General features: G+C 42.5%; 1 protein-coding gene and 1 pseudogene across 2 annotated transcripts in view; one reads left to right on the top strand and one right to left on the bottom strand.

Annotated features, from left to right (window-relative positions):
* LOC310891268 (nuclear pore complex protein Nup153-like) overlaps nucleotides 1-21,546 on the bottom strand; it is a gene marked incomplete at its 3' end in the record, with an annotated part of 267,249 nt that overhangs the window by 46,817 nt on the left and 198,886 nt on the right. The window lies entirely within an intron of this gene.
* The window catches only part of LOC310891269 (nuclear pore complex protein Nup153-like), a 270,187-nt pseudogene that overhangs the window by 211,540 nt on the left and 37,101 nt on the right, over nucleotides 1-21,546 (top strand). Inside the window, exons 15-18 of the transcript in view lie at nucleotides 13,660-13,712; nucleotides 16,397-16,523; nucleotides 16,750-16,819; nucleotides 18,148-18,414. The product of the transcript in view is annotated as a nuclear pore complex protein Nup153-like (transcript). The remainder of the gene's footprint in view (nucleotides 1-13,659; nucleotides 13,713-16,396; nucleotides 16,524-16,749; nucleotides 16,820-18,147; nucleotides 18,415-21,546) is intronic.

Below are 21,546 nucleotides of genomic sequence, written 5' to 3'. Positions count from 1 at the left end.
AATCTTTCATGAGGTAAAGGAGTTGCAAACCTCGTTGCCAACGGTCAAATACCTTTTCAAAGACACCCCCTCCCCCCGCGTAGACCTTAAAATTATTGAATATTTTAAGGATAATAATCTCATAAACCACATCCGTGCACAAGTTCCCCAGTTCACCATCAAGTTAACGAGGAACTTTACTAAATTGATCAAAGCCCAGAACAAAAAAAACCAAAACAAAACAAACAAACTCAGGACACGAGACGGAATTTTCCTCTGCCATTCTAGCATCTAGTCTTTTGTTTCGAAGACTGCAAAACAAATTAATTTTTTTAATTGCCTTAGGCAATTAGACAGATTTTCATTCCATATCTTTTAAAAGATGGAAAATGCAACCCAGCACACTTGCAAATGACTTATTTTCAGCATTTAGCACCTGGCTAATAGAGTACCTAAAGTTAACTGATGCCTTCCAAGAGCATAAGATGTATGCTTCGTAACTGTGTATACAGTTTAAAGCTAAGACGGTTTCACAAACAGTTGTTTCGACTTTTTTGATTGTTTGTTTTTTTTTTTCATTCTGTCAAAACCCTCATTCCAATTTCCTTTTGAAATTCAGATTCAAAACTAGAAATCTGTGAATAAATACAGATGGCCAGAATTCCAAATGATTTTTCACATACCTCGTCTACTAATTCCTGCTGGTTCAGGCGTGAATCTCTCATCGATTTTGGTATCTTCATCTGAATAATCGTGATGATAGTTTACCGGAGTCTCCTCCTGGTTTGCAGATTCATTTCTGTCTACACACTCCTCCTCACGCTTATTGAAATACTTCTGCAGCCAGGCCGGTACAATATTTTTCACCGTTTCTGTCATTCTGCTAATTATTCCCTGCTTGAAAGAAAAAACACTTGTTTAATTACAGAAACGCAGTCAACAGCATATGCTGCGATACCACCTTCCACGGACCTTGAAGACAGATATTATACAGCAAATATTCAGAAGACGACGACGAGGTTGATCCCTGGCATAGGATCGCTACACTTCTGGTAAACCTAAAATTCACCTAAGATTGATTTACAACTACCTATCACTGTCTGCACTTCCAAGTGACCTTGGCAAGGTTCAAAGTTTTGAAACCTCTGCCAAAATTCACCAGCAGGTCGTCAATCTGCAAGGCTATCACGAAACTCTACGCCTGAACAGCTCCTGACCTACAGACTTGTTCCAGGACTCTTCCTCTTCGCACCCTCCCGTGAAAACCAACTAAACCAGAAGTTCAGCAATTATCTACTGCGACAGTCAGGACCATACTACCCATTAAAATCAGTGAATCTAAATATTTTCAATTTTAGTAATGCTGAATTGCAGTGACTATACGCACAAAAAACAGTTCTGCTCTCAACAGTCAGGCTAACCCAGAAGATGTCCTGGAAGAAACACAGCTATAGCTATAGCACCAGCACCTCCTCTTGCAAGAGCCTTCTAAAGCTGTTGCTGTATTTTGTAGAAGACTGACTCTGCGGCATACATCGGGTACGATCGGAGAATTCCCACCTGACCGAAAGCCCCAGGAACTACGGTTAAATAAAAGATAAATTAATATAAATGAATATAATTAATAATAAAAATTAATAATAAAAATTAATATCCAGAAAGCTGACAATCATGAGCTAGGCATCCTGCTAATCATCCCTCCTGCAGGCAGGGGGAAAAAAAAAAGGTAAATTAGATCCAGGACTAGTTCCCAGGAACTTTGAAGCTGCTAACTATACTGCCTACAGTGCCCAGGCACCTTCAGAGCTTAATGGTAAGAGACAGAGGGTTTGGTGGGCTGTAATTATGATCACAAGCACACAAAACACATCTATTTAAGTATTTCTAAGAATCGACTTATCGACTAAAGTTGTAGGGGGAAGGATGAGAAAAACAGCGGGGTAGGGATCAGAACCAGAGGTATAACCTCACAAAATCGCATCGGTCGCTTTCGTGCCTCCCCAACTGCATCACTGAGAGACAATTAACATTAAGCCACAGAACCTTCTGCAGAGTGGACATGATATTGAAAATAAACTGAAATTAATTGACAAATGCTCTAAGCAAGCTATCTGCTCAAAGCTCGTCCTTTTACGTTATGAACATTTGCACGATTCGTCTGGTTACAAAGCTAACTGCTATAATAAATGCACACATGTAACACCTATCAGTTTGTCTATTTATCAAATCATTAAAACTCTTCCCCGATAAGTTACTGTTAATTTGATCTGCGCTGGATGTGCAGCAGCCATTCTCTGTGCAGAATCCCCCAGATATCCCCACGCACGTGTTTGCTCTGGCACACTCTTTAAATAAACCTACTGGAAAACACGCAGAGATAACAGACAATGGAAAAGTTAGAAAACCATCTCCACTGATTATTTTCAATCCACGTGTAAGGTTTATCAGTTAGCTACACAGTGTCGGCACACGCAAGCTATGGCACTTTCAACATTAATGCACTGTTCAAGCCAGAGGTTTCAACGGTTGCTCTGTAAGCGTGGGGAATGTTTGCATTGCCCTTCCAGGCCAGCTTTAGATGGACAAGATTGATTGTCAATATGTGGTATAAGGGACTTGGCATTTCTGCAAGTGATAAAAACCTAAATGAGCAGCTATCCATGCGTAGCGCTCCCTTGGTTTTGCATATGATAATCAATCCCCTCAGCTACGTTGCTCATTTAATAGCGGAGAGGTTTTGGCTGAACAAACATGTGCAGAGGGCATCTCCAGAGCATCTCTCTGGGCGTCCTGACATTTCTTAGCAAAGAGCTGCTGGGAGGGATCTCGGCGCGTCCCCCCTCCAGCACGGGGATTTTCACACCCCGAATTGACGGACCGCTTTCACCATCAACCTGCTGTACCCTACAGCACAAACGAGAAGCAAAGCCTGGCAGGTAACGTTCAGAGAATTGATGATGGGCTGAGGAGGGGTGCAGGGAGCGGGGAAAGCCCTGGGGGTGGCACTGGGGGTCCTGAGGGCAGCGGGCTGGGGGTGAAGGGGAGGGGGAGGAGGGGGGTAATGGGCTGGGTAGAGGGGTAAGGGGGTAAGTAAGGGGCTGAGGGGGTAACTGAGGGGGTTAGGAAGGGGCTGAGGGGGTAACTGAGGGGGTTAGTAAGGGGCTGAGGGGGTAACTAAGGGGGTAACTAAACGGTTGAGGGGGTAACTAAGGGGGTAACTAAGCCGTTGAGGGGGTAACTAAGGGGGTAACTAAGCGGTCGAGGGGGTAACTAAGGGGGTAAGGAGGTGGGTAGGGGGTAACTAAGGGGATAAAGGGGCGGGTAAGGTAAGGGGGTAAGTAAGGGGGTAACTGGCGGGCTGAGGGGGAAGGGCCCGCTGTGGGGGGGCCGCTCCTCACCCGCTTGCTCCTGGCACAGGGGGGCTTCGCGGCGCCCAAACGGTGGCGCCGCCTCTTCACCTTGCCGCCGGCCGCTCCTCCTCCTCCTCCTCCTCCTCCTGCTCCTCCTCCTCCTGATCGGGCTCCTGGGCTGCCGCCCGGCGCCCCGCCGCCACCGGCCCTGCCACCGCCGGCCATGCCGCTGCCGGTCGCGCCGCTACCGGTCGCGCCGCCCGAGGCCATACCGCCCCCCCCCCGCGTTCGGTGCCGTCACGGGGCCCCCCCGCCCCCCGCCGCCACGCGCCGCGGGGCCTGCCCTGCCCCTCGTGGGAATAAAAATGTTGTTTTTGCAGAGTTACGTTGTTTAAAGGTAAGGAATGGGGTATCGAGGTGTGCTTGCAGCGATAAGAACGCTTAGCAGGCGACCTTGTAAAATGCAGACAACCAGACTCCGTAGAACAATTCGGGGAAAATCACGGTGTTGAGTCAAGTCAGGTAAGTGAAGAACCATTACCGCTTCAACCAGTAAAAAAGTCGAAAGAAATTCGAAATTTAACAGGCCGGCAACTGAAGGCCATGCATTGTCTGGGAAGCATCAGACAGATTGTGAGCCTGGATCACCCCCTCAGTGGGGAAACAGGGGAGGGTCCCGTCATCAAAAAGTATATAAACTGGGTTTTGGAACCAGCAGGGGCGCTCCTGCTCGTGGGACGCCCGCCACTGCGATCGCGAATAAATTCCTGCTTCGCTGAGCTCCTCGCCTGAGCCCAAGTTATTGGCTACGGAGTGTTTCTCACAATTTGGGGGCTCGTCCGGGAGCCAGTCGCCTACTGGGGAGCCCCACCGCCGCAGCAGCAGGAAGGCATGCCCCGCTGATTTCAGCGGTCCTGTGCATCGACGGCGGCGGTTCTGCGGAGAGCTGACAGAGGGCCCGAGACTGATGAAAGAGGCAGGATCCGTGAAGGAGTGGGGAAGGGAAGAAGGCAGGCACTCCGGCTTTGAGAATTGATCCGGTAACTCTGTGCACAGACCAAGGTAAGAAATAGGAAGTATTGCCTTGGGGGTCGGGTGAGACTCTGTGTGCCGTGTGATTGAGACGTACTTTTGTACGGAGCGAGTGTGGAGTCCTGATCCGCGGTTCCGCAGCTCCGCGAGGGGCGCGGCCGGAGACGGACGAAGCGTGAGATAAGGGAGAGAAAGGAAGAGTCTCGGGAAATGTGGTGTATGGTAAGCCCTTGCACGGGGAAGTGCTTGGCAATACACCAGGGAAATTTGGTGTGCGGTAGTCCTCGCACGGACGGGACGCCCGCCACTGCGATCGCGAATAAATTCCTGCTTCGCCGAGCTCCTCGCCTGAGCCCAAGTTATTGGCTACGGAGTGTTTCTCACACCCTCCCCCTCCCTCCCTCGCGCGCCCCCTCCCCTCACGGGAACGCGCGCCCCCCCCTCCCGCTGCCGCTCCCGTTCCTCGCCCCGCCCCGGTCCCGTCCCGGTCCCGCCGCCCTCCCGCTCCCGCCCTCAGGACCCGGCCGCCATAATGAACCCCGGCCCGGCCACCGTAAGCACGGGGCTAGGAGTCACCTCCAGAGCCTCCCCGCGCCGTGGCGCCGACCGCTGGTGTGCCGCAGCACCGCGCCGGGCGTGGGACGGCGCCCCGAGCCCACAGTGCTCGTCAGAAAAGCCCCGCACCGACAACCGATACCCCCGCACCGACAACCAACAGCCCCCACGCCGACAACCAACGCACAAGCAGTGTTTTAGGCCGGATTCGTGGCCCCGTTGGTCCGGGAGGCAGTCGTCACGCTAAATTCTACCCCACGGCAGGGGAACGATGGGCATCGTGACAGATCGCCGCCCCAGAAAATAAACACATAAATAAAGAATAAAAACGATAACGGGACATGAATCGTGCCCTTAATAACAGACATTGGGCAGTGAAATCACCGACTTCTGCAACAATACGTGCTCAGGGAACTGACTAAAACCCCTCCTGCATCGGCCATGTAATAGCTAGGCAAACATCACATAATACTTCCCTCCCTCATGTACACCAAACCTATTAAGGCAACCATAGTAGTGTGATAACGTGATTTTTCTCCTCCAGATCAGCGTCAAAGGCAGCTACGCTAGGTTTGCTCATAAGTTCAAACGCTGCTTTATTTATTTATTTGAATGCCATTTTTCTTATTTAGAAGGATTTCCATAGGGTGACAGGCCCTTAATGACACTCACGACTCAGAAACATTTGCCGATGCAGTCAAACGGTGTCTATTAACGCGAGGCACTGAAGTTAATTGGTATTAAAAATGAGCCAAAACGAAAGGCAAGTATCTGCGTGTCCAGCAGAATGACAGCGATCATCACCATTTGATCAACCTTCCCTGTGAGTTCTATCTGCAAGTTACTTTGAGGTAGCGCTAGAAAGAAGCGGTTGGTCCAGAGCATCCCTGCAAAAAGAAACATCCACGGCTTAAGTACCGTTTACTCTTTTGGTATCCTTTTAAGTACTTTTTACCCGTTTCGGACTCCTGCCTCTTCCCGGCTCACTGATGACAGCATTAGCAGCCCCTCAAGCTACTGTCCTACAGCCTTTCCCATCAGTGAAGAGATAGGAAAAACCCCACTGCTTCTTGGAAGAGAAAACCAGCAGGTTTTTGAATAAAAGCACTCTCTGTTGCAGCTAGGTACAATGAAAAGAGTTTATGAAATCATTACGGGACATTCTTGTAGAAAACTTCCTCAAGCTTGGAAGAAAAAAAACATTTCAGCTAAGTAAAACAGAAAATAACTGGAAGAAGTGAAGTATGGCGGTGTTGGAAAAGTTGCTTCAAAGACTTGTTTAATTAAAAAGAAGGAAAAAAGCAAGTTCCTACTGCAATCCCATCTTTGTCAAACTGATGGCGGGCACCAGTACGATGTGTTCAGCTAACACAGGCTGGAAGTTGTAACTGCAGCTGTGAAGTTTACCCAGTAAAAAGACTCCGCAAAGCATTCTAGCAGTTCCGATGCAATCACTGCTTCCTGAATTTGTGACTCACGGTTAACACGGCAGTACAGGAAGAAGTCTGGCATTCACTGTGCTCTTACGGTAAAGAATCTGCCCTGCGCACACCATCCCAAGCCAGGTATGCGCTCCTAACAGGAAAGGACGATAGGCTGATAAGTCTCAGCAGAGGGAAAAAGACATCAGAGAACTACTTTATAACAGCAGCACGCGGGCTGCAACCAACGTTCTCTTCCTCTCATCATTTTCATTTCTGTGGACTCCAAGAGAATACACTCCCAACATTTTTCAGCTCTGGAGAACAAACAGCCCAACCAATCTCATTCACTGAACTACAAAACTGGTATTTTCGCTATCTAGTCCGGAAAAGGAGGCGCACGTCTCTAACGTACAGTGTAGAGACCTTGTTAATAGGCAAAGTCTGCATAAAATAGGTGGCCACAGCCTGATTTTCTGACGTTCAGGGCCTTGGGTCACACACCACCACAGTATCAGACTTAATGAAGTCACCAATCTATGTGGGCCTCTCGTTACACAGGTCACATGTTATGGACCAACCTCTCAAAGGCCAAAAAACAGCACTGATACTGCCGGGCCAACACATATCTGTAGCATCCCATTTCTGGGTGACAACACAATGAATGTTTCCACAAAGTACTCGATGCAACCTAACTACTGTGTTTGGTGATGCAAAGCAAGCCGTGTCAAAGCAGCGTAGCACCCAGGCACATTCCTGGAAGATGTTTTGCTGCTCACATTGAAGAAAATAGATAAAAAAATCCTGTGCAGTTTGCACTTCTGAGCTCAAGTACCACAGCTATGCACTGCAATTGAAGTGGCATCAAACCTTGTAAGGTTTTGAAGCTTCAGCACTGCCATCCAAATTCAAGGAGGCTGCATCTATTATCTTGAATTTGCCCCAGCTCAGTCCCCTGAAACAATTCCATAGACACGTACAAGCAACCCTTTTCCCACCCAGATTCTTTGCTTCATCTATTGCACCTCTACCTTGTGTCATATTCTTATTAATCTGCCCCTCAAAAGACTCCCTGGCTCACACAAAGAAGCAACCCAACAAATCCCTGTTCCCAGCCACGTTGCTTTCATGCTTTGGGAAGAGTTAACTGCAACAGCTCTAACTGTGATGCCACCTCACCCCCTCCACCTATGTGAGGTTCTTTGCCTTCTGTCTCCTCCTACGTCTACACCTGCACTAGAACCAGGAAGAATGTGCTTCCTACAATACTCCAAGAGCCTCTTCTGTTTCAGGATGTCATCATTTCAATTCAGGACTGAAAGTATTCCTAGCAAAAACCCAACAGCTAATAGCTAACAGAAGCAGTTGCTGGTGATCAGCTACAAGTAACCTGGAAGTACTGAGGAGTCACAAAAGAGAATTTGCATTACATTTAAGAACAGCATGCAGCTTAGGACCACTGCTTTCACTGACTACACTAAGCCATAAAAAAGAATTGGATTCTTACCTGCCATCACAGCAATTATGGTTTATGTTGCCCCCAAAACACACACGGCAGTACCAGAACTGTGTCAACTAGCTTTAACAGCTTCCCCAGCTATTAAGTACAGTAATTTCTGCTTCCTTTTTTTTCTTGGAGGAATATTCTTTTGTTTCCAGCCTCACTTACTTATTATACACACTGTTAATTAGCAACTATTTCTCCATACTCATAGGGTTATGGAGTCCCTATGACTGGAAAAGACTCTGTACCCTTCAAGATAAGAACAGCATAAAGGCAGCAACTCGCAAGACTGCTCTAGCTTAAAGCAAAGCTTTCCTCATTGCTCTCATCTCCTTTGACTTGAGTGCTGTCATCCTTCTACCAGAGCTTTAAAAACTTCATTACCACGAATGAAGGAAGACCAGAGCAATCAGAGAGGGTAGCAGAGGGTATAACTTAAGGAGCTGTTACTAGGATTTTTTTGTTGTTCCTGGTGGACTATTTTTCTCCTTGCCAGCAAGGAGGGAAAACCAGCAAGTTGTTTTCTCCAAGATTTTTTTTTTTTAGGTTTAAGAACACGGATTATGTTGTAGCAATTTCTTCGCTGTAAAGCGTCAGCTGAGAAGTCTAACAGTAAGAAGGGCAAGGGAAAACTGAATGCTGATGCAGAGAGTGCCAGCAGACATCATCCTCATTCCACGGGATGTTTGTAGCTATGGCAGTTGAAGTCTACACTTCCATATGCTTAACATACCCTATTTATAAGCCAATTTTAGCTGACCTAGCATGTATCAGTAGTACAGTTAGAGCCAGCAGCCTGCAGGAAAAAGTGGGCACAGGTGTTTCCATAGCAAGGCCTGTGAGTGTCTCCCATACATACTTCCAGTCTAAGCAAGCACATGAAAGGCTTGGCTTGTCGCTTACCTAAGGAACCAGGAAAACAAGGGGAAGCTAGATTTTGCTTGTGTCCTAATGCCCATATAAAAATAAAGACAGATGAAATACCCTTACTACCTTGTTAAATTCCATAAGCCGGAAGAGAACGTGCTGCACACAGGTACAAGTAAAATCCCTTGCTGGCAGGTTTGCAGAAACAAATCTTTTATTTACACAGGCAAGTCTATCTTTAGACCCCATTTACCTCTTTACATTTCTTGAATATTTACATGACTTCATGATGCTCCAAGAAGGGAGTGATGAACAAAAAGATTACAGAAACTGTCAAAAGCATAGCAAAAAAAACCCAACCTATCATTGTGCTTTAAAACTTATGAGCTAGAATAATGTAGAAGAAATGTAGTTTTAGCACTTTGGCCATAACGGTCATGCTCTAGAAGACACTTAAATAGCAGAGGGGATTTCAGAAGTGACCGTATCCAGAGGTTGCCAGTGACAATTCATGAGTGAATCGTAGAGTTCTTCGCTTGTCTCCGTGAATTGTCTGTTCATTTCATCAACATCCAAGTAGAGCTGTGGATCTGAAAATAAAAGCCTGGTAAGTCCAAGTATCAAATCTGAGGCATGCGCACAAAAAAACTTCACGTGAAATGGCTAATAAAATGTATTTTAAGCTAAGTGTAATAAGCTATTAGATCTACTAATTTTAGTGAGGTATTTAGTCCTCTAAAATTTTGAGCCTCACAACTCCAACTTTTGGGAATTTGTATATTAGAAGGCTGGGACTAGAACTGTCTTTCAAGATAAAGACAAAGACAATGTTTAAGATAGTAAAGATAACGTTTACGGATAATCAGCCATGAAACCCTCCCAAGAGTCATTTAATTCACTTCTACGGCAATACACGTTACATAGGATAGTTTCTAAACACTAACACAAAATGCCTCCACGTGAGGAACTTTGCAAACCTTCCAGGACACAAATATGTTTTGTACCGTATTTGTAAGTGCAAGCTGAATCCTCCTTTTGGAATCTGCAACATAAGCTTTTACCTCAGGGTGGAGAACAAAGCTTTTGCATATTACTGAGTTTCTAATATAAAATCTGTTTAGCGGAACCAATACAAAGAACAAAATTCTGTCTTAGACCATTTTCAAATGGGAATGAAGGCACAGGTACAAGAAACCTGCTGCGAAGCATTGACAGTGTCCCGTTTTACTTGATGCGGTCAGTGTATGCTGTATCAGCTTTAAAACCCCAGCTGATTGCAGATCAACCCCACAGAGGTTTGACCTCAGCTGAATTTTCAAGATGTTCTTCATCCAGTAGAGGTTGGCTTGTATTGTTAAAAGGCACAAGGATGGCTAAACTCAAGTGACAATGATAGAACCCTTATTACCGTCAGTAATTAGGTCATCACCGATTGCAGTCATAACTGAAGATTCCTGAAAGACAGAAAAGGCTAAGTTTAATCATAACTCATTTCAGAAAGCATCACAGATTCAAAGTGCTGCAGTCTCAACCTATTCCTTCTTCCTACAACTACAAGGATAGATGGCATTTTATCTATTTATTTTTAGAAGAAAGCCAATATTACAGTACAGGTTGGAAGGGACTTCCGGAGGTCACAACTAATACATTGACCACGATAAGACCACTTAAAACAACTGTTTAATTTGCTTTAAGCAAAGCAAATCAGAAGAATCAGAGCAAATCTGTACAACGTATTATCTGTGAAATATTTTCTTTACAGCAAGCGTGCACTATCTTTACCTCAAAAACAGCTGGAGCCATTAAAGAATCTCCTAAAGAGCAGTCTCCAACAGCTTGCATGCTGTCATAGGGAGCATAGGAGCTGTAGTTGTAGTCAGCGTAAGCATCGTAACTCCTCTGCGAGTGGTAGTTCTGGTAATCTTGGCAATAATCATTATAGTTGCATGACTGGTACCGCTGCAATTCTGCTTTCAGTCTGAAACATGAGAAGTTGCATACAGTCAGAGAACAAGAGACTGTAAACCCAGTTCTGAACTTAAACAATTTGTCAGCTTACATACTTCAAAGCTTAAAAGGAAGCTTTCCTAAACAGTCACCTAAGTGACAGCTTAAGTCACAGCTCAAAACCTCATTTCTATAGAAGCAAGCATCCTCACCTTTGCCAATACCAGAAGGAATTGTTCTCATGGATTAACTCCAGAGCCTTGACATGGTTACCTGTACACATCAAGTATTTTTAGCGTTGGCATAAGCAAGCTGCTGCTATGTCTCTGTGCTTTGCTAAAGATTGATTTAAGACCAGAGACATTTATCAAGCACAGCTGCTTTAAAGATGCAGTCTTAACCCTTCTATCTTTTGTTTGGTTAATTACTAGATCTTATTTCCAGAAAGAAGTGAATGGAGTCAGATTATCCATTTCAAAGAAGCATCTGACACTGCCTGTCAGTTTGCCATGTCTACCTCCACCTGCTCAGTTTTTTTGTTTGTTTAAAGTCCATTAAACATTCAACAGCTGCCAACTATACCGCTCAGGTGAAGTCAGTCTTGCTTAACAACACAATCGCGATTCTCCAGCATGACGCCTTATTATTAGTGGGAGAATTACAAAATACGCTGGTTCTTAAGAAGAAAGGGCCAGCTGATTAGCTTTCACTACTTTCCCTTTCAAGATTTTCTCAGGGGCAGCTTCAGACTAATGACAAGAACCAAGACAAGTGCTATCTGTACTAAAACTGAGGTACACTGCATAAAGAACATTCAGATAACCCAGCTGCATATTCAAAAAAATCCGCTGTTTAGACTTGTCTTCACTGATTCTGTACAGGCAGACCTCCTGTGTCTGCAGTGCCCAGTTTCTCTGACTTGAATTGGGGATGCAGAGAAGTGAGTTCTATGCTTTTGGGGAAGAATACAAGCTGAAGGCATTCTGAAATAGCTTCCAAACTCAGCAAACATGAGGGACAAACTAATCCAATGGCTGGGTATTTCAATGCTAAGAGAGCACGGTACTCAGCCATTCAGAAACGTATTACTGATGTGTATTTTAATACCTACATTTGTTTCAATACTGCAAAGCTACACAAGTTCTAATAAAGAGGTAATCCATTGTCTTGTTACTGTAGTAAACAAACAGAAGATACATCATCTTAGGTCTTCTGCTTCCAACTGCACTCTTCCTACATACAGTTGTGTAGGGAAGGAAAATCTGAAAATACTGTTGACGTTCTTCTGGATAGCCGAAGCAAGAAAACATGTTTGTGGCTTATTCTTGTTTTCAAAATAAAACAATATTAATTTAATCAAAAAATTTTGGCAAAGAAGTTTGGACAGTGCTCTCTTGGAGAAGAGCATTTCCATTCTAAAGCAGAAGGAGGCAACATTTGCAGAATTATGCTAGGTAAACAGAAACAGAAGTGTCATTTTTTACTATTTAACAGAACACACAAGCTAACCTCATGAACATACTGAAATTGTTTATATGAAGTCCTGTTTTGTCAGTATCCTGGATCAAAGTTCATCAAATTTGGTATCAATTCTTTAACCGTTCAGAGACCTGAATTGCCTTAAATAAGTGATAGAACTGAGCCGGTAGAGTAAGAAACCCTCTCAGGAAGTGCTAAGCTTTAAACTCCCCATTGCCCTAAGCTCATGAAAAGCAAAGAATAGCATTCTAAACCTGTTCTAGTAATAACGCCTTTGGCTTTCCCCCTGCGTTCCCATTTTTCCCCCCCACTTCTTTCCTTTCAACCCACTGTAAAACTAGTTATGTGCTTCTCTCAAACTAGAGGGAAAGCTCTAAGAACAAGAACTCCCTAGCATATAAAACCACTTGTTGTCCCTTCTACCTTATGCAGGCCCAAACCTGAAAATATTTACCAATGCATTCAGCTTTGCTACTGTTGAGAAACAAGGCTGGTTACAATGGCAGCTAAGCCCAAGTTGCGCTGTCTGGCTAGACTTAACAGTTGGATTCCCCCAGCCATCCTGAAGCAGGTTGATGAATCCAGGGAGTCAAAACATAGGACTTCTGCATTTCTGGTTTTGTAGACTGCATCCTGTGTGCAGCCACTACAGCAAGGGCCACAGACTTTCCAAAGGCAGAGCTACAAGAATCTGATTATTTAGAATAACTGTATCAATGCACAACTCCTTGGTTACCTTTTAGAAATTCCTATGCTCAGCCGGATTCCTTTTCCCCCCAGACCTGGTGCGTTCTGGCAGTCTTGCAGTGCCCTCATCTGATCACCTTGCTCACCAAATCTGTCATAGGCATACCCTCTACTATTTTCAAAAGGGAGAAAACCAATTCTGGTATGCATAACAGTTACAAAGCTAACGAATTCAGTTTCTGTCTTCTACAAAAAACAGAAGATAGCAGCTACTATAGCTTCTATTACTTAAGCAACCTCTCTGGCATGTGCACGTGCACAGAAAAGGCTTTCACCAAATTAAAAAACTTGGGCCAGAAACAAAAAGCTTTGCAGCAACTTTCTAGCAGCAACTGCTTAGTTTTTTGTGGGGGTAGAGTTTTTTTTTTTTTCTTGTTTGTTGATAAATGATAGAAAACAGAAAAGTATGTCCCTTTTACGGGGTTGGCAAACACAAGTTTTGATGAAAACTCTCCCCCCCACACACAATTTTTGTCATTTTGTTTAAAGTAATTACTTTCTTTGTTAGAGGATTTGACAAATTTGATTTAGTGTTCTATCAGTTTGTCCTCAATGCTGAGTGAAGCAGTGATGCTTACTTTAGCCCCAAAATTTAACTGAACTGTACCCACAATGCTGAATTAGGGAACAACGTTAAGTAGGTGAGGTGTATTCAGTGCTATAAAATTAAAAATAAATAAATAAAATAAAAACCACAAAAAAACACATGAAGTGGTTGTTGGTACTTTGTGTATTCTGTACATATTCAGCTAAGTCTTGAACTAAACTTAACTTGCAGGGGATGAGAGAGAAGACTTTGCCTGCAGAACAGCGAGCAGAACCATCTGAAAGGTATGACATCTATTAATTTAAAACTTACTTGAAGGAAGAAAGAAATCTCCTTTTTCAGTACGGTCTGCACCTGAAAGGTGGTGACAGTTCTCAGTAAAAGGAATGGGAAATCCAATGAAAATTTTGTATTTTGAGGGAGCTGCAAAGTCTGGATTGTGTTTGAAGATCAATATAACTTTGAGAAAATTGTTGTTTTTATGAAAGGAAGGAAGATGAGCAAGAATAAAAGTACTGATACACCACTTTTTATCCCAAGTTTATCTTCTGAGTAGGATACGAAGATGGGAAACGAGGCACGTTATAATGCTGTATCCACAGAAAGGATCTTTGCTATTGGAGGCCTAATTTTTTCCTTCTACAGGAAATATGGCTCATTTTGTAGTTTAACTAAATCTGTAGCGTTACAAATTTTGCTTTGACAGATATTTCATGGTTTATAACTCAGTTTACTTATAACAAAATAATTTGTCCCTCCTAATGTTCCCTAGGGGAAAAGCTATTAGTTTTAGCTATTTAATTGCTTGCAGTTTGAAAGCTCTGTCCTAATGGGATGATTCTTTCTGAAGCATTCTTTAGAAGGTGAAGTAGGGGAAGTGAGTTACAGTTCAGGAGGATGTTTATTGATGTGTTTTTTTCTTTATTTTTTAAGCAAAAACATGGAGGAAGATTTATGATTTATTATTCTTTTTTTTAATACTCCTTTCATGATGAAGTTAATTGTCTGCTTTGAGTTCACATGAAGACCATGTGTTCTTTAGGATCATTTGAGGCCAAATGCTAACTCATCTCTAAAATAAAAAAAATCCAGCAGAATTAATTGAATTTCTTCTTGAGGAGACTGCTTTGTGTTATACTGCTTTCTTGGTTTAGGTCAAATGAGTTATCCTCCAGATAATATTGATGGCTTTTCCTTCTGGGCAAATGGTGTTTTGGGTAATAATGCTTGAGTTAAGGGACTTTGCACTCGGTTTTTAGGGGGTTGCTCTTTTCAAAGAACAGTAGCAGGGAATTTTGTCGACTCTATGCTCATCTGCCAAGCAATTCTTATGTGACCATGGGCATTCTTTGGCTTGCAGAAAGAACTCAACACTTTGTTTTGGCATCTAAAAGTTGGACTTCACAACAACCACCTTTTTAGGGGTGGAAGCGACTGGCTTTAAGGTTCTGGTACAGGTGCAATCAGGTGCTGGGTTTTAATTATGTTTTTTTCAAACTGTTCTAAATTGTCTCTGTTAGAACTCCTTTCTACTTCTCCATTTAGGAAGGAGATACAGCAAACTCATACTGCTTTTGATTTCGTTCACAAAGTTTATTGCAGTGCCCTACCTTTTGTTTGTAGAGTAGGTAGTGGTGGTAGTGTTTTTTGTGATGCTGGTCTCTGTTGGGTGCCATGTTCTGGAGCAGGAGCACCACACTGATCTGCTGGCAAGAGTCCCTTTGGACAGTTGAGTTGGAATACTCAGTAAATCTCTGGCCCACCAATGCTATATATCTATGTGTGTGTGTGTATATATATATATATTTTATATCCTGAGTCCAATTGTAGATTAGACTTGCTTGAAGGCTGACAACTGTCTTTGCCCCCTTGAAGCTCACAGGTGTTAACAGAAAGAGGAATATGGGCTGTTATGGGCAAGCGATAGTTGTCTGAATGAAGATCTATTTTGATGTAAGACTTTTTTCAGAATTCTAATGGATTGACAGTTCGGATTAGAGAAAAGTCTGAGCATATGCCTTAGGGATCTGTCTTCCTCTATGCAGTTACAGTGCTAAGCAGGCTGTTGTCAAGTATTTGACAAGTTTAGACCAGTTCTCCTCCTCAGTATTGTGGGAGTTTGACCTGGTGTCTTCCAGTGCGATCTAATGCACTTTTGTACTGACTGACTGATTGGCTGCAAGATAAGCTTTGATGTCACGGTTTTTCCAGGCATACTTCATTTTCTTGCCATAGTACTTTTGTTAGAGTTATTCCCTATTCCACTTCTGGTTTGGGTTATTTTTTCCCCATTTGCTCTTGGATTAGGATATCTTTCTGGTTTTGAGCTAGGCTTTTTTAAGTACCAGAAAAATGCCTTTGTATGCCTTACAAAAGGGATCTGTATTCATGTCTGAAAAGACTTCTGGAATGTTGGCATACCCAAACACCTCTGCTGTTCCTGCTGATGGCCACATGAAAGCCAGAGCTGCTTCTGAAGCTTAGGCCATATTACCTTGCCACACAAGTCTGAGGCGTCCCTATTCTATCAGAGCTGTTGGCAGTGTTTCCCATGTGTATGTGTGCATATGTGCACTCTTTCTGTATTTTTGTGAGCTGTTCTTTTATATCCCTGCAAAAGATACATGTGCATCGCAGAATCAGAGAACCAGTCCTATTTAAAGGAAGCACTGGAAAATAACAATCTAAATCAGCTCTTCTATTTCAGGTCTTCTGGCTTAGTCATTGTTCCCATGTGAACGGTGCACTTATGTATGTCCTTTTCATTGCTGCTGTTAATAAAGTTTTTCCTATTTAGAACATCAAGTATTTACCAGCGTTTAGCAACTTGTGAGACAGCTTTAGTTTTTTTCTGATCAGCAGGTTTCAATTCTAGGACTAATAACAGCTCTAATATCTTGAAAAAAAAATTTGGCTGGTAATTTCTTTTTCTCTTTTTTCCCCCAACTTCTGTACTGTCGTGTGCTAGCAATGTGACCAGCTACAAATTCAGTACTGCTGCGTCCAATGGTCTGTCTTCAGGAGTGAGTAGCGGAGGCGGCAGAATGAGAAGGGAAAGAGGAATACACTATTTATCAGGAGCTGTACAAGAACAGGTAAGTGACTCTTAAATTAATTGCTGTCACTGAGCTTACTGAAGTAACTAGCTAAGTGTGTCAGTTTTATTGCATCATAGTAAATTATAACAATACCGCTTTATTTTTGCATTGTTTTTGTTTTCTTGTGGGTTTCAGAGCAGGCTCCAATTGATTTCCTGTGTTTGAATACCTGAACTTTGCTTATGTAATTTTGAAATTTTTAATTCTCTTACCTTCTCTTCAGATTCTTCAAACTATAACATTTCTCGTTAGCAATTGAATGAATGAGTCCTAAGAAGAGAAGTTTTGGTGAAGTTTTGTATATTTTTTCTACAGGAATGATACTTGAAACGAGTGCCAAGTATAAAAAGAAAAAAAAAGCTTAATTTTTGGTTTCATATTTAAGTCATACAGAAAGATACAGGCCAAGAGTGTGAAAAAGAGTAGTAGAAGACAGCATTCTGCATGTCTGCTAACGATGACTCAGTTTTTGATACTCACCAAACTCATTGTGAGAGAGTTTTTTTCTCATTTTAATAGGAAAAATCTATTCCATAAAACTATGACCATGAATATTCAGATTATTTTTTCTTTTATTGGATGTTATATAAGCTGCCTGTAAGTTAATTTAAGTATTTATGTTAACATTAAGTATTTAATTAATATTAAGTTAATATTAAGTATTTAAGTTAATTTAAGTTTCAAATCATTAAATGGGACTTCTGGATGATGCAATATAAAGAAATCGTAAACACTGTTGTTTATTCCTGTAACGCAAATAAAATAATGGTCCAAATATCAAAAGTTCCATAAACTTTTCAAATCAAAACTGTGAAACAGATGTAAGCTACAGGATGCACTGAATATCAGTAGTACCAACTTACATCCCTGCCTAGTCATTTCTAAGTAGATCATGATAGTACTGTACAAATTTCGGTCAGATTTTCTATGCCATTTAAAACATAACTCATCCAATCTTAGTAATCAAATAAAGTAAGTGGCAGGGATGAAAATTGAAGTTGTTAAGAGGCTCTCTTCTGATTTTTATATTTGCATCCTGATACATGGTATAGACTGTATTTACCAGAACACAATCTTCAGTGCTGCTAGTCTGACTTTCTTTGGTGCTTTTTGTGTTTAGTTTGGTTGTTGAACCTACCTGCTTCTTTAAACATTACCTTTTTCCACGTTCACTGCTGTAATGACTTTAGAAACTTTGGCAGCTATCCTGCCTAATTTTGCAAGAGGAACACTTTCTCACTTGTCTTGAGAGTGTACTCTTAATTGAAGCCATGCGAGGGTAGTTAGAAAGGATGATGCTTCTCTAGAGCTTTGATGACTAAAGTATAGAAAAGAAAGAAAAAAAATGTGATCTGTGCGTCTCTGTTCTGCACAGGTTTTGAGTTAACTTTCAGTGTTCTTGCTGTACAGTTGTTGAATAGAGTATAATGTGGAAGCAGGCCTGCCATAAATTAAAATGACGTGGTAGACAGAGGTGGGGAGATCGGGATTTCTTCTGGAAACTTGCTTTCTCTTAATTTGTATGGATTTTTGTTCTATTTAATTTTGTTAATAAATTGGGTGGGATGGGGTGAGAAAGTAGTATGTCTTGTATAAGAAAAATTAAAATTTGCAACTTTAGGAAGTGGAGGAACCAGTGCTACCGAACATACCCCTACCCATCAGTGCTGCATCGCTGCCTCAGTTCAATTCTAGTTTCGTTGGTAGTAGCGCTGTCTCAGCGTCACCGAGCGCTGTTTCAACAGCAGCAATGAGCACGGCAACTCCAGCAGCTGCGACGGGCATGGCAAATCCATCAGAGGTGGAGGGCATGACAGATCCATCAGAGGTGGAGGGCATGACAGATCCATCAGAGGTGGAGGACTTGACAGATCTATCAGAGGAGGAGGTGGAGGACATGATATATACAACAGCGACGTCGGGCATAACATGTTCAACAGTGCCCTCAGGCTTGACATATCCAATAATGGCGGCGGGCATGCCATACCTGCTGATGAGAAAGGACATATCAAGGTCAACAGCGGCAACGACAAGCGTGGCAAATTCAACGGAGGCGGCAGGCATGGCAGATGCAGCAGCGACGGCAGCGGGCAAGGTAAATCTTTATGCTATAAATAATGTTTACAATGAGTATACTGCTTTATTGCGAGTTGACTTTTTCTGTGGTGCTCATGAAACTAACAAATATTAGTTTCTACGCAGCTGAATGAATTGGGGTTGTATGCCAGTTTGGGGAAAAAGGCATAAATGTTTTGATTCTGCTTCTCTCAGTCTTAGAGCCTGCCAACTCCCATTTAACGTGATTGTATAACTGCTTCAAATGCTGTGGAAGTCTGCGGGGGAAGGGGGGTGTGGACTTTATGCCACGTTATTTATAGTGGTTTTGGCAGGGGTAGAGTTAATTTTCTTCGTAGTAGATGATGCTAGATGATGCTGTGTTGCAGATTTGTGAGCAAAACAGTGTTGGTAAGGCACTGGTGTTTTAGCTGTTGCTGAGCAGTGCTTACACAGTGACAAGTCCTTTTCTGTTTCTCACGCTGCCCTGCCAGCGAGGAGGTCGGGGATGCACAAGAGGCTGGGAGGGCACTCAGCCAGGACAGCGGAGCCCAGAGGACCGAAGGGATATTCCACACCATTTAGCATCGTGCTCAGCAATAAATGCTGGGGGAAAGAAGGGGAAGGAGTGGGGAGTATGTACAGGGTTATGGCATTTGTCTTTCCAGGTAGCCATTACATGCGATGAGTCATTAATGCTACCTCAAATTTAACAACTTTACTTCTTTATTTCCAGTTCTTTTCCCTGTTCCACTTGGAGGGAGTGAGCGAGTGGCTGTGTGGTGCTTAGTTGCCTGCAATGGTTAAACCACAACTTTATTTAAGTTATTAAATTAGAGGTAACGTGGTCATATAAGCCTCACATAGAATGAGCCTAGGGTGCAATAATTGGCATATTATTGCAATAAAATAAACATTAATCTGTTCCAGAGTACTTGAAATATTTTTTGTACGGTTTGAAGTAGACAGCTGCTTTAACATGTTGAGGTGTTTGCTGAAGTTCTTGGAGTATCATTGGGCTGAGTTTGCCGTTCTTCAGCTTCCTGGCTTGCTTTTCCGTGCATTTAGACCTAAGTAGCATCTCCAGCTTTTCCTCTCAGTTTCTGGAATTTGGTTTTGAAGATATTGTCCTATACCCACTTGGAAACTTCCCTGTGTTTTATTATTACTTTTATCTGCAAAATAACTCAAACATCAGGTTTTTCGACGTCACTGCGGGACTTCTGTTGGGTAGTGAATTCAAGTAGTTGTTGCTCTTAAATATAAACCTTTAATTCTTTTGAAAATACAGATACAACCAACAAGTACTGTTAGCAGTCCTGAGTTCGCGTTTTCATCTCCAGTTGTGAAATCTACTGAGGCAGAAGTGCTACCTACGTCTTCTGTAAGTAAAATAATAAAGGAGCTTGACTTTTTTTCTTAGGCATTTAGTAGGCTGTTGCAGAACACTAAAGCAGAATCTGCCTTGATGGAGAAAAGTATGTAGGCTTCTGGCTTATAATTTGTCATTCAGCATGCGTGCTACAAATGTGAAGAGCAGCTTTCAGATTTGGTTTTGTGTGTGCATTCGATTGGAGTTCCTGTGGCTTGAGAATCTGAAAAACCTCTCTTGTTCATAGCAGATTGGGTTTACATTTAGTGTTCCCGTTGTAAAATCGGCAGAACTTTCTGGACCCAGTGGTACTCCAGTGACGCCCTTTCTTACCCTAGGTAACTGAAACTTTAGCACTTCAGATCTGAAGTGCTGATTTTCCTTTTTTTCTTTATTAAATCTTCAATCTGTCCTGTCTGCGCATGCTAGCAATTCCAGGCAGTGTTGGACTTCTGCAGTATTTTTCCAGTGACAGATCTGCTTTTATAATTTTTGTTTTGTTTTGTTGCTTTTTGTTTTGCTTGTAATCATAAAGCATTGCAAAGTAAGTAGAATTTGTGAAGATTCTTATGTGAGAAGCATGAAGCTGGAAATTCTTGTTTCTAACAAAAGTGAGTATAATCTGCTCTAACTAGGTCACATTGTGAAAGCTGGTTTTGTTTTCTTTTGTTTCAAAAGACACCACCACCTCAACCAACATCAACACACAGAAAGAGGAGGTCAAAGATTTTGCTGGTGGTCCCTTCACCACTGCCCACGTCTTAAAGGAAGGAAGCGTCTTAGACGTTCTAAAAAATCCTGGAGAGATAATGAACTCCTTTTAAAAAGATGCTGCAAAAAATACGCTAGCATTTTTTATTAAAAAAAAACCAACACACGACTTATGGTTAATAGAGTATCTGCTATAAATATGAATGTAGGAGAGCATTACATTAAGCGCTGCGTTTGTTAGGGTGCATCTGCCCCCTTCTATTCTAAGTGGTGTTTGTTGCTGGAAGTAAAACTGCAAGATGAAAAGCAGATGGGTTGCATCTCCTTTACGTGTTAGGATGTAATTGTAAATGAGGTACTAAGAGAATTAGCCAGATAATCGGTGTTTCATTTTAAGTAAATACAATTTGTGGAATTGAAAAGGAAATGTTTGTAAAGCTCAACACTCCTGTCCCACCTTCAGCCCAGGTGAAGAAAGAATAGGAAAGAGCTTCAGTTCCAAATACATGGCGAAAGCTGCGAATCTTTGGGCCTTAGCTTACAATGGCTCCTGTGGATTAAAATTTAAACTGCAAACAGAAGTGGAGTGTTTTACGTTAAAAACCCTTTTCTGAATTTTGTTTTTAAGCAATTGCAATTGTTTTCAACAGTTTCATAAAGTGTGTCTGTGGAAAAGATATCTTTTAAGAAAAAGGGCTTTATTGAGTTTGATCTTTTCCCAAAAGTCTTCTTCTAACTTACATACTTGTGAAGAAGGCAGCACATTTCTCTACTGGAAAGAGCTAAGTGAGAGAAAATACATTGTGCATTTTGTTTAAGGAAAGACCTCTGAGTGAAGTGACATTCACTTTCTTTATCGGTTTAAAAGAAGCAGAATCTAAA

This window comes from Anser anser (genome assembly GCF_964211835.1).
Source record: "Anser anser genome assembly, contig: HAP1_SCAFFOLD_60, whole genome shotgun sequence".
NCBI classification, from domain to species: domain Eukaryota; kingdom Metazoa; phylum Chordata; class Aves; order Anseriformes; family Anatidae; genus Anser; species Anser anser.
The sequence above is the reverse complement of the archived record's forward strand: the minus strand, read 5'-3'. Positions and strand labels throughout refer to the sequence as shown.